We start from the raw sequence: 8,213 nt of genomic DNA, 5'->3' as shown, positions 1-8,213 counted from the left end.
GTGCTCTGGCGGCGGTGTCTGTGAGCACGGCTGCGCACATCTGCCCCATGCCCTGTATGGGCAGAACGGCTCGTTTTGGACGGGAGTTCGTGTGCTCTCCGTTGGGAACAAGCGGCTCGATGAGGTGAGCCTAAGTGTGCGTGCGCGTTGGTTTTCTTGCCCCTGTTTCTTTCCATGCTGCTATTTCCTTACCCGTGGTGTAATCTGCAACCCCTCGAATTTATTTTCATCCCACTGCCGCCTCTTTCCCTTGCAGTTGTGCTTCTAGCTCTCTCACCTTCCTTCCTGCCTTGACTTTTTTTCCTGCTCCTCCCAGTTTTTGAACAGCCTCCTTAAGTGGCCTTTTGATGATGTTTCTGCTCAGAGAGCACTTTTGCAGATTGCCTCATAGCCATTGTTCGTTATTCCCTCTGCCTTGAATCTTTCATTCCCTACGAGGTAGGGAACATCTGTTCACGCATCATGCACCTCTGTCTTCTCCACTTTCTTCAAGTTCAGCTTTGCTACTCTGTATTCATGAATGCTCAAAGAACATGGGGTCACATTTGTTTCTCCCTTTGTGTCCCACTTCTTGACAATCAGTTGATAGTTTTCATAACAAAAATAAAGGTCTTTGAAGGAGCTGAATATCACTATCAGCAGTACCAACACTGACTCCAAGAAAGTCTCAGGTGTTCCTTGGCAAGGCACTTCTTAGGTCCAAACTTTTTGGCACATTGAGGCCTCATTGAGTGAAGAGGAATTGTCTTGGACTGCATATAATGTATGTAAGTAACAAAACTCCTTTTATTTTTTACTGAAACATTTTGAAAAGGAAAACAACAAAACTAGTGGGATATTTGACCTTGGTTTTGTGAAACTAATGCATCAGTGTCTGGTTCAACGGAAGTGGATGCAATTCTCAATGAGTTCTTGAGGTATTCATCAAAGATTTTTGATGAAATTTTGTGCTTCCTGCATTTCAGCCTTGACAACAGTTGTTGACAGATGTACATACTGCCAAAAAGTGATGACATGAATAAGGTGTGATTGTGAAGTGAGAGATATTTTACAACTGATAGGGCAGGTCTGATCAAAGTTTACTTCATCAAATTTTTGACTTGAATATCTGATTGCAACTCTATACATTCCACTAAAAAAATTGCAGGCAGTGTACATCAACTGAAAATGGAGTTGTGCATATACCAAAAAAAGATGATTTTTTTTGGCATCTTGAAATCTATTCTCAAATTCTGTTATCAAAACGGAAAGCATGGCTGCATGCTCACTGTTTACAGAACTGTGTTCAACCAATGTCTCAAAATGCATAAAATGTGCCAGAACTTTAGCTTGCCAGCATTTAATATTCATTTCAGACTCTGTTACAGTTTGAAACATAGCACATACAAATTGATTTTCACTATGAAGATGCATGTCTAACTCATTAAAATTAGTGGTCAAATCCACCAAAAAAAAAAAAAAAAAAATTGCAGATTATTTTGTACTTTTTGTACTCTTGTTGAGACTTCGAAAATTATAAAATGTGTTGGTACCACACAGCTATTCTAGATGTTTCTTCCACAATAAATGTGTTAACTTATTAAATTATCTTACAGAATAACACAAGCTGTAGTTTAATAATTAAATAAGAAAGCATACGTGTCTGCATGTACAAAAAGTGCATATCCTGGATACAAACATGTGCAGGTAGGTTGCAATGTTATTATCAGTGATCACAGTGTTTTACTTACCAAGTGCACAAGCACACGTAATATGCCATACATGAGGATTCTGATACAACTGAGTGTGTGTGGTGGGTGCAAAAGGAAGAGTTAGCCCCGTTAGCCCTGGCCCTTCAGCCAGTTTTCACTTCACTTTGGTCTGCTCATATCATTAACTTCTCTATATGGATCTTTTTGGAGACAGTGTCCAAGTCTTACTAAATGAGGTCCAGGAATACAATATCCAGTGCTTTCTCCTCATCTACTAGGCCAGTCATTTCATCATACAAGGTTATCAGAATGGTCAAACTTGTCTTCCCTTTGGTTATTCCTGAAAGACACCCTCTTGTCCTTCACATGCCTGAAAATGGTTTCTAGGTTTACCTGCTCCACCAGTTTTCCAGGGACTGAGTTGAATCTGACTGACTTGTAGTTTACTGAAAACTCCTTCTTGTTCTTCTTGAAGACAGGAGTGATATATGCTTTCCTTCTGTCTTTGAGCTCTTCAACACATTGCCATTATTAATCAAGGATTATCAAGGAGATCTTGCAGTGACATCTGCCAAGTCTCTCGTAGTTGCATCTCATCATGGCCTGTTATTATGTCCAGTGTACTTAGAATCATAGAATCACAGAATCATAGAATCACTAAGGTTGGAAAAGACCTAAAAGATCATCCAGTCCAACCGTTCACCTATTCCCAATAGCTCCCACTAAACCATGTCCCTCAACACAACATCCAGCCTTTCCTTGAACACCCCCAGGCTCGGTGACTCCACCACCTCCCTGGGCAGTCCATTCCAGTGCCTGACCACCCTTTCTGAAAAGTAATACTTCCTCATGTCCAGCCTGAATCTCCCCTGGCGTAGCTTGAAACCATTCCCCCTGGTCCTATCACTGATGACACGAGAGAAGAGGCCGACCCCCAGCTCACTACAACCTCCCTTCAGGAAGTTATAGAGAGCAATAAGGTCTCCCCTGAGCCTCCTCTTCTCCAGGCTGAACATTCCCAGCTCCTTATTACTTAATACAGGGAATACTTAAGTATTCCCTGATCTAATTCTCCCTGAAAAGGTTACATATGCCTTGCTCCAGCCTTCTCCTGGACTCAGGCCTGGGATTAACCAAGGCCACTCTTAGTGGTAAAGGCTGAGGCAAAGAAGGCATTCAGTACCTCAGTAATGTCCACGTCATATATAACCATGAACTCCTGAATTCTTTATGCCCTGCTGTATTGTCCTTCCAACAGGCATGGGGCGTGTTTAAAAATCTCCATGATTACCAGGGCTTGCCAATGGGTACTACTTCTGACTAACTGTAGGCCTCATTCACTTGTAAGGACAGGCAGATGGTCAGGTGGCCAGATTGTCTGTAGTTGCAGTCTGTAGTGGCAGACTTCAACTACAATGTCACCCATAATGGTTTGCTCTTTATCTCTTGTATTACTCACATCTTGTGTTGGTTCCTTATCCATTCCCAGGCAGAACTCCAGGCACACCAACTCCTCTGTCACATCAAGGGCAACTCTACCTCATTTTTCAGCCTGTCCTTTCCTAAACAGTTGCATCCCTCCACTGAAACACTCTAGTCATATGAGGCAACCTACCATGTGTCTCTGATGCCTATGAGACGATAGCTGTGCAATTGCACATCTCTAATTCCTTGTGTTTATTCCCCATGCTGCATATATTATTGAGCAAGCATTTCATAGTGGCACCTTATATCCTGATTTCTTAGAAATGGTCTATTGGGATTTTTATCTTCCAGTGGGATCCCATAATAGAAGAAATCGAAACCATGTTGTAAACACCAGCTCTGCAACCAGTTGTTGATATAGTCCCTTCCTCCTTCTCACACTGTTTTCCCTCTTTGGCATGATGGAGGATCACCAAGTCCTTGACCATCACCTCAAAATGAACAGATGATGCATTTTTATGGAAAAGAACCCCTAGACATTTCTAAAAATTATTTTCAGGCCACTCTTTCTTAATTCATAGGTCCATAGCACATCAACATCTTTCTAACACTGTAAGTTGGGGAAATGTCAAGCTAACGCATGTAGTTTTAGTTGCTCATAATTTGACCAAACTGTAATGGCTTGGACTGGACTGAAATTCATAATTTTTGTGTGAAAAGTTAAGCAGAAGATACTCAGCTCTGAAAATAAGGTGAGGTTAAAATACTTTGCTTTCTCTCATTTTAAATTGATGTAAGGCTTATCTTTGTAAGTTACAGTGACTCTGCGTTTTTGAATGGAAAGTCGAAATTTAGCTGTGTTAGGGGTACTTATTTTATATTTCCTACATGAGAGGAAAACAAAATCAATCAGATTATTAGCAATTAAATTTCTCCAGGTAGTTGTCTTCTGAAAAGCCACTTAGAACATGATCAGTAGCAACTTGTGGAGTTGAGCTGAAAAATTGCCTGAAGCTGCTGTGTGGAGGTGCACTGACTATGCTGTTTGAATTCTATGTCAATCATGCAAGATCATTGTAGGACACTCTGGTGGGTCATCTACAGCTGAGCAGGTCATTCTTACAATTGCAGTTCCTGTGCGTCACTGTGGTACCATCACCAGTTTTTGGAGCTGGAATACTATTCCTTTTACATGCCTCGTGATGACCAGGTTACAATAAAAGCAAAAGGTGGATAGGGAGCATAGGCTCCAGGGCTTGAAGAGCAGGGCTTGCCAGGGACTGAAACATCCAGGATGATGTTTGTCAGCAGGAGATGAAATACCAAGGCAGCAGCCAAGAGAAAACAAAGGCTTAGAGATCAGAGGGAAAGAACTGGCAGCAAACAAAAAGAGATGGAGGAATTAAGAAAGAGTAAGGAGGAGTGAACGTGATGAGTTGATGATGAATAAGTCAGGGAAGAAGAAGGAGCACCCTTCTAAGTATTTGGGATGCTGCAGATTCAGTTACCATGTTGGGGCAGCCCACCAGCCTGGTTTAGTGTCCTGTGTGCTTTGCCTGCCGTTGGTTCAGATCCTCAAGTGGAAGCTTTGTGAGCTGAAGCACTGGAGATCCAGATTCTGCTTCCCACACATTGTAGTCAGAGTGGCTGTGTGGGACAAAAGTGCTATTCCCCAGTATATTCAGGTTTTACTCTCAGAAGGGAACTGAAACACATTTTACAAAAGACACTGAAGCTGCAAAATTATGTAAGGAAAAGTTAAGAAATGCTAGAACTGAGATTACTTTTAAGCTTAAAGATCAGCTCCCCTTTGTGTAGGGATAATTATACATTTCTTAATTAGATGATCACACCTTCCTCTTCTCTCAGAATCCTGCCTTTTTCAGCAAGTGAGCTTTCAGTGATCCCTTTCAGCCTCCTCACTAAATGTGCAGATCAAGCTATTATTTAATGCATATTATATAACCCTTAGAATAGATGCAGAATTTACTGGGGTCACTTCAATTTAACATCTTTATTAACAATCTTGACAAGGGGATTGAGTGTGCTCTCGGTAAGTTTGCAGACAACAAGATGGGAGGTGTTGGTCTGTCAGAGGGGAGAAAGGCACTGCAGAGGGACCTGGATAGACTGGATCAACAGGCCAAGTTAAACTGTATGAGTTTCAATAGGGCCAAGTGTTCCATCCTGCATTTTGGTCACAACAATACCAGGCAACCCTACAGGCTTGGGGAGGAGTGGCTGAAAGTGACGGAAAGGGACCTTGATGTACTGATGGACAGTCAGCTGAATACGAGCCAGCAGTGTGCCCAGGTGGCCAAGAAGGCCAATGGCATCCTGGCTGGTATCAGGAATGGAATGGTGAGCAGGACTAGGGAAGTCATCCTGCGCTGTACTTGGCCCTGGTGAGGCTTCACCTCGAGTACTGAGAAGGGACATGGAAGTGCTGGAGCAGGTCCAAAGAAGGGCAACAAGGCTTGAGAAGGGCTTGGAGAATATGGCCTATGAGGAGTGACTGAAGGAACTGGGGATGTTTAGTCTGGGGAAGAGAAGGCTAAGGGAAGACAGTATTGCTCTCTTCCAATAACTGCAAGGTGCTGACAGTGAGAGTGGGGTTGGTCTCTTCTCACTGGTGACAGGACGAGGGAAATGGCCTCAGGTTGCACCAGGGTAAGTGTAGGTTGAATATCAGGAAACATTTCTTTACAGAAAGGGTTGTTAAGCACTGGAATAGGCTCCCCAGGAAGGTGGTTGAGTCACCATCCCTGAAAAATGTGTTTAAAAACTGTTTGGATGTGGTGCTCAGGGACATGATTTAGCAGAGGGTTGTTACAGTTAGGGTAGTATGATTAGGTTGTGGTTGGACTTGATGATCTTCAAGGTCTTTTCCATCCTGAGCAATTCCATGATTCTATGATTCTGTGATTCTACTTGTACCTTCCTTTGGGATCCTGCAGGGCTTTTACTGCTATGTATCCATGGTTCTCAGGAATTATTGAATGCATTTTAACCACCATTCTGGAAATGGGGAGCTGAGGCAAAAAGAGGCTATTGCTACTTTTTTCAACTATCTGCTGATTCTGGGTAATTGCTTGAACACATATTTGTTTCTTTTCCAAGTCACTTGCTGTTTCTACAGTTTGGGTGGGATATGAAACACCTGCATGAGGCTGGGACATGTGGAACAGGAACAGAGGAGATCCATACCTTCAGATGGAGGCTAGGCAAGAAACCCTAAAGCACAAGTGTCATTATGCACTGAATGACATATATTGTTTATACAAAGCAGAGTTTTGGCTGCACCAGGAAGCACACAGGCTGAGGAGAGCAGGGTAGCCCCTAGGTATGCTGAGGAAAGGTTGTTTTACATCCTGACTCCAGGGATGGTTGCTTTTGCAGATCCTGAGTGAGTGATGTCTTGCTGCCATGTCAGGCTGGAAGCCCGTCTTTCTTGTTGAGTTTGGCATTGAACCCCACCTTTTCTCTTGCTCTTTCACACTGTTGAGCATAGATTCATTGTGTGCAGTGAGTTCCTCTCCTCAAGTCACTGACTCTTCCAGTGCTCCATGTGAGCTCCCTGGGGAACTGCACTCCATGTTTTGGATCCCTCAGGTACCTGCATTTGATTAGAAAATACTCTGTGATTTTTATGACCAATACTACACTTTTCCCACAGGGCTCTGTTTCATTATTGTTGCCTCTCAAGTCCTATTATAACCTGAAAGTCTGTGATTGCATTCCTTTGTACAGAACTTGCTTACTCTGTGCTAGCTGTGGAAAAGGTACTGCTTTAAACATAAATAATAAAAGAGATTAAAAAATCATAATTTCTTCGAAAAAAAAAAAGATTTTAAACCAATCTGAGTGATTTTTGAGTTATGAGAATTTATAGAGGTGTGACATAAGAATTCTAGATCAGATAGATAGAGTCTGTTTGATGATTTATAAAGATAAATACCATTTTCCACTTACAAAGTAGCTTTTTAGGGGGCCACTGTTTCTACTGAGGAGTTGAAGAGGAAAATGGGAGTTCTGAAGGTTTTGCATAGTATGCGGTATACAGATCAAGCTAACAAGTTTTGTAATGAGAAAATGCAATGTTAAATGAAACTGAAATATCTGAAGATATAAAATAACTTCTGTAATGTATTTCTTGGAAAAAGATTAGATAACTTTCAATAAAGTGGAATGGTTTTGTTTCAGCAGTTGCAGAAAGTAGTATTTAAATACAGCATATCCAAATGATTTCATGAACAGAAATTATTTTCTGTAATACAAATAAAAAAAGATATTCTTTTAATAGTAAGCTGTATTTTTCTGGGGGCATGTATCATAAAATTAAGAAATTAAGAAATATCCCTTTTTCTTCCAGTTTTGGAAAATAAAGACATTCAAAGCTGAAGAACTGACTTTAAAATGGAAAACATCCATCTTCCCTGGTCTAGTTGGAAATGTAAGAGACTACTTGTGCTTTAAACATGAATTTAAACCACAGATTCAAGATAGAATTTGTCCTACAGTATGCTCTTACACACATGCTAGCATATTTAGGACCTTATGTTCACTACAGCTGGTACATGTGTTGATGTTGTCCTAATATTGGTAATACAATGATCTGCCACAGGCAGGTCATTTAAACTCTTCTCTTTACCTTCCATATGGAAAATTTAAGGTTATGGCATTCATGTAACAACAACAATTAAAATGCAAGGTTTGATCTACTGAGTCAGTGGAAGAATGAACTTGTGATTAAGCCTGAAGTGTATGATAGGATCTAAAATGTATAGGATTGATGTACTGATCTTAATTACTTTTACATCACAATTTTCTGTTACCAACAGAAATTTGAGAAGTATTTTTTAAATACAATACCTAGTATTGATTTGAAGTCAGTTTGTTGATGTTTTACAAAATCCAGCCACTTTGGCTTTGTGGTATCTTGGTGTTCTGTTTTTTTTTTGGGAGGGAGGGGTGATGTTGTTGTTTTATTTGTTTATTATTGAAGACTTCTATTAAGAAAAAGTACCTCATGCTGACTTCATTGTAAAATATTGATAGCTTGTAAGTCCTTTAATCTAGAAGGAGTCAAAACAGTTT

This window comes from Lagopus muta, chromosome 1 (genome assembly GCF_023343835.1).
Source record: "Lagopus muta isolate bLagMut1 chromosome 1, bLagMut1 primary, whole genome shotgun sequence".
Classification (NCBI taxonomy): Eukaryota; Metazoa; Chordata; class Aves; order Galliformes; family Phasianidae; genus Lagopus; species Lagopus muta.
Note: the sequence above shows the minus strand (reverse complement) of the source record.